The following is a 6000-nucleotide window of genomic DNA, read 5'->3' as shown; positions in this document are numbered from 1 at the left end:
TGATGCGCTCCTCCCATTTGTTTACCTGCTTGACAAGCTGCACAAGGTCTATCTTTTTCGAATTGCACGTTAGTCAAACCTATCACGTGTTCTCCCTTTAGAAGCTTGTGAAGGTTCTTCATCCCCACATGTGCTAAGCGGCGATGCCACAGCCAGCCCATGCTAGTCTTAGCTATTAAGCATGCATCTAGACCGGCCTCTTCTTTTGCAAAATCAACTAAATAAAGTTTGCCGTCTAATACACCCTTAAAAGCTAGTGAACCATCACTTCTTCTAAAGACAGACACATCTACATTTGTAAATAGACAGTTATACCCCATGTTGCATAATTGACTAACAGATAGCAAATTATATCCAAGAGACTCTACTAAAAACACATTAGATATGGAGTGCTCATTAGAAATTGCAATTTTACCTAACCCTTTTACCTTGCCTTGATTCCCATCACCGAATATAATTGAATCTTGGGAATCCTTATTCTTGACGTAGGAGGTGAACATCTTCTTCTCCCCCGTCATATGGTTTGTGCATCCGCTATCAATAATCCAGCTTGAACCCCCGGATGCATAAACCTGCAAGGCAAATTTAGGCTTGGGTCTTAGGTACCCAACTCATGTTGGGTCCTACAAGGTTAGTGCAAATATCCTTAGGGACCCAAATGCAAGTTTTGTCTCCCTTGCATTTTGCCCCTAACTTCCTAGCAACTATTTTCCTATCCTTTCTACAAATAGCAAAGGAAGCATTTAAAGCACGATAAATTGTAGAAGGTTCATTCATTACTTTCCTAGGAGCATGAATAATATTCTTTCCAGGCACATGATGAATAGCACTTCTCCTAGACATATTTCTACCATGCATATAGGAAGAACTAGAAGCAAACATGGCATGAGAATCAAAATCATCATAAGCATTATAACTCCTATAAGCATTTCTAGTTTGTCTCCTATCATGGTACATAAAAGCATGGTTCCTTTTAGCACTACTAGCCATAGGAGCCTTCCCTTTCTCCTTGGCGGAGATAGGAGCCTTATGGCTTGTCAAGTCCTTGGCTTCCCACTTGTAGCCAAGTCCATCCTTAATTGAGGGGTGTCTACCAATTGTGTAGGCATCCCTTGCAAATTTTAGCTTATCAAAATTACTCTTGCTAGTCTTAAGTTGAGCATTAAGACTAGCCAATTCATCATTAAGTTTGGAAATTGAAACTAGGTGTTCACTACAAGCATCAATGTCAAAATCTTTACACCTATTACAAGTTTCAACAATTTCTACACAAGAATTAGATTTACTAGCTACTTCTAGTCTAGCATTTAAATCATCATTAAAACTCTTTAACTTAGCAATAGTTTCATGACAAGAAGATAGTTCACTAGAGAGCATTTCATTTCTCTTAATTTCTAGAGCAAGAGATTTCTGAGCTTCTACAAATTTATCATGTTCTTCATACAACAAATCCTCTTGCTTTTCTAAAAGTATATTCCTATCATTCAAGGCATCAATCAATTCATTAATTTTGTCTACCTTGGTTCTATCTAATCCCTTGAATAAGCATGAGTAATCTATCTCATCATCATCACTAGACTCATCCTCACTTGAAGAAGCATAAGTACTAGTATTATGAGTGCTTACTTTCTTCTCCCTTGCCATGAGGCAAGTGTGTCGCTCGTTGGGGAAGAGGGATGACTTGTTGAAGGCAGTGGCGGCGAGTCCTTCATTGTCGGAGTCGGACGAAGAGCAGTCCGAATCCCACTCCTTGCCAAGATGAGCCTCGCCCTTTGCCTTCTTATAGTTCTTCTTTTTTTCCCTCTTGTTCCCTTGATCCTGATCACTATCATTGTCGGGACAGTTAGCAATAAAATGACCAAGCTTACCGCATTTGAAGCATGAGCGCTTCCCCTTGGCTTTGGTCTTGCTTGGCTGTCCCTTGCGACCTTTAAGCACCGTCTTGAATCTTTTGATGATGAGAGCCATCTCTTCATCATTAAGTCCGGCCGCCTCAATTTGTGCCACCTTGCTAGGTAGCGCCTCCTTGCTTCGTGTTGCCTTGAGAGCAAGGGGTTGCGACTCGTTGATCGGACCATTCAAGGCGTCGTCCACGTACCTCGCCTCCTTGATCATCATTCGCCCGCTAACGAATTTCCCAAGAACTTCTTCGGGCGACATCTTGGTGTACCTGGGATTTTCACGTATATTGTTTACCAAATGAGGATCAAGAATGGTAAAGGACCTTAGCATTAGGCGGACGACGTCGTGGTCCGTCCATCGCGTGCTCCCGTAGCTCCTTATTTTGTTGATAAGGGTCTTGAGCCTGTTGTATGTTTGTGTCGGCTCCTCGCCCCTTATCATCGCGAACCGTCCAAGCTCGCCCTCCACCAACTCCATTTTGGTGAGCAAGGTGACGTCGTTTCCCTCATGAGAGATCTTGAGGGTGTCCCAGATCTGCTTGGCATTGTCCAAGCCGCTCACCTTGTGATACTCGTCCCTGCACAAAGAGGCTAGCAACACAGTAGTAGCTTGTGCATTTTTATGAATCTGTTCATTAATAAACACAGGGCTATCCGAGCTGTCAAATTTCATTCCACTTTCCACAATCTCCCAAATGCTTGGATGGAGAGAAAACAGGTGAGTACGCATTTTGTGGCTCCAAAATCCGTAGTCCTCTCCATCAAAGTGAGGGGGCTTGCCAAGTGGAATGGGGAGCAATTGAGCATTTGAACTATGCGGGATGCGCGAATAATCGAAAGAAAAGTTTGAGTTAACCGTCTTTCGTCTATCGTAGTCGTCATCGTCCTTTTGGGAGGAGGACGATTCGTCGCTGTCGTAGTAGACAATTTCCTTGATGCGCCTTGTCTTCTTCTTCCTCCCATCTTTTCTTTTGTGGCCCGAGCCCGAGTCATTGGACTTGTCATCCCTTGGCTCGTTGACGAAGGGCTCCTTTTCCTTGTCGTTGATCACGATTCCCTTCCCTTTAGGATCCATCTCTTCGGGCGGTTAGTCCCTTTGTGAAGAGAACGGCTCTGATACCAATTGAGAGCACCTAGAGGGGGGGGGGGGGTGAATAGGTGATCCTGTAAAATTTAAAGACTTAAGCCACAAAACTTGGTTAAACGTTAGCACAGTTAATGCCAAGTGGCTAGAGAGAAGATCTTGCACAATACGATAACCACAAAGAGTTCAACACAGAGAAGACACAGTGGTTTATCCCGTGGTTCGGCCAAGTACAAAACTTGCCTACTCCACGTTGTGGCGTCCCAACGGACGAGAGTTGCACTCAACTCCTCTCAAGTGATCCAATGATCAACTTGAATACCACAGTGTTATGCTTTTCTTTTCTTATCCCGTTCGCGAGGAATCTCCACAACTTGGAGCCTCTCGCCCTTACACTTTTGATGTTCACAAAGAATCACGGAGTAAGGAAGGGAAGCAACACACACAAATCCACAGCAAAATGCGCACACACACGGCCAAGAATCGAGCTCAAAAGACTATCTCAAAGTTCTCACTAGAACGGAGCTCGAATCACTGAGAATGACAAACGAATGCGCAAAGACTGAGTGTGGATGATCAAGAATGCTCTAAGGTTGCTTGGTGTCCTCCTCCATGCGCCTAGGGGTCCCTTTTATAGCCCCAAGGCAGCTAGGAGCCGTTGAGAGCAATTCTGGAAGGCTGATCTTGCCTTCTGTCATCGGGCGCACCGGACAGTCCGGTGCACACCGGACACTGTCCGGTGCCCGATCTCCTTCCTAAAATGTCGCAGCCGACCGTTGCCCGCCAGAGAGCCGTTGGCGCACCGGACAGTCCGGTGCCCCCTTCTAGCCGTTGGCTCGGCCACGTGTCACGCGCAGATCGCGCGACCGACCGTTGGCCCGGCCGACCGTTGGCTCACCGGACAGTCCGGTGCACACCGGACAGTCCGGTGAATTTTAGCCGTACACCGTCGGCGAATTCCCGAGAGCGCCGAGTTCACGCCGAGTCAGCCTGGAGCACCGGACACTGTCCGGTGCACCACCGGACAGTCCGGTGACCCACCGGACAGTCCGGTGCTCCCAGACTCAGCAGATTCTTGGCTGCTCGAGCCAAGACATTTCCAATTGGATTTTTCCTGTTTCCAGCACTTAGACACAATACATTAGTCCATAAAGCAATGTACTAAGTCTGAGAAACATACCTTAATTCTTGATTTGTACTTTGTCCACCTTTTTACACTTAGGCACTTGTGTTGGACACTAAATCACCAAAACACTTAGAAATGGCCCAAAAGCACATTTCCCTTTCAACAGTGCATGTCCGGTGCGCCACCGAACATCAAGGCGGGCCCAGAAGTCAGAACTTCAACGGTCGACCCAACGGCTTTTTGGTGACGTGGCTGTCGCACCGGACATGTCCGGTGTGCACCGGACTGTCCGGTGCACCATACGACAGACAGCTCCACCAACGGTCAAGTTTGGTGGTTGGGGCTATAAATACCCCAACCACCCCACCATTCATGGTATCCAAGTTTTCCAGCTTCCAACCACTATACAAGAGCTAGCATTCATTGCAAAGCACACCAAAAAGAGATCAAATCCTCTCCCAACTCCACACAAAGCCCTAGTGACTAGAGAGAGTGATTTGTAGTGTTCATTTAAGCTCTTGCGCTTGGATCGCCTCCTTTTTCTTTGGCTTTCTTTCTTGTGATCAAACACTCACTTGCAATTGAGGCAAGAGACACCAATCGTGTGGTGGTCCTTGCGGGAACTTTGTGTTCCAAGTGATTGAGAAGAGAAAGCTCACTCGGTCCGAGGGACCGTTTGAGAGAGGGAAGGGTTGAAAGAGACCCGGCCTTTGTGGCCTTTTCAACGGGGAGTAGGTTTGAGAGAACCGAACCTCGGTAAAACAAATCCGCGGGTCTCACTTTATTATTCGCTTGCGATTTACTTTGCGCCCTCTCTCGCGGACTCGATTATATTTCTAACGCTAACCCGGCTTGTAGTTGTGATTGTTTTTGAGATTTTTAGTTTTGCCCTATTCACCCCCCCTCTAGGCGACTTTTAGTGTCTACTTAGGTTGTGTATCTAAGGTCTTGTTTGAAATCAACCTAGTTTTTAAGGATCCAGTTTTATCTCTAGTTTTCTATAAACTGATTTATGAAAAAACTAGTTTATGGTGTTTAGAAGTACTCAGTTTTTATGAACTAGTTTTAGTTAGGGAAGGCTAGCTTTTTGGTTTATAAAAAACTGAGAATCTAATTTCTATAAACTGGTATATTTTGAACTACCTCAGTTTTTATAAACCAGTTTCTTGGAAACTGGGTGCTTCCAAACAAGCCCTAAGTTGTTATAGCTCTTTAGTTTAAATTATGTAGTTTTGCTAGTTAAGAAACATGGGTGGACATGACTAAGTCAAACTAATCATGATTGGGATCATCCTGTCGGTGCTTCACCCATTTTGATCATCTAGAAATGAAAATGTTGCTAGAAGGTATCTTTATATCATTTAATTGATTTGATTTGTTTACATGATGTGCTAGGGTTCATATATGGTCGAGAAGGTGAATAAAGAGAATGAATAATCCTTTCCAAAACTAATTATACCAGCTAACTTAACACATGCGTGTAATTAAAAATATTTGATCAAGCTAAGACAACACCCCTCTATCTATCATAAGCACCGTACAAAAGATCCTAATTCAATTGACTAAGACGATGAGTTAGAGAGAGGCCACCTAAATAATTATAACCCATACAAACCTATACAACTATTACTCTAAGTACGTCGGAAGATCCTAATTTCTAGTGAGAACACTAACATTTCTCAACCAGCAAAGCTGCACAATATAAACTTGGCAGATAAAACAACTTAGCTATACAACCTAAGCAAGCACGAGAGCAAGAACACAAGCTTAATATCACTAGAACAGGAGTCTTGTTTGGTACAACTTCTGCTTACACATGTGATGAACACACAGTGAAACAAACTGGTCGGCTACATTGGTGTGTGAGGCAGGATTTTTTTTAGTAAAAC

Source organism: Zea mays, chromosome 7, assembly GCF_902167145.1.
Source record: "Zea mays cultivar B73 chromosome 7, Zm-B73-REFERENCE-NAM-5.0, whole genome shotgun sequence".
NCBI lineage: Eukaryota > Viridiplantae > Streptophyta > Magnoliopsida > Poales > Poaceae > Zea > Zea mays.
The sequence above is the reverse complement of the archived record's forward strand: the minus strand, read 5'-3'. Positions refer to the sequence as shown.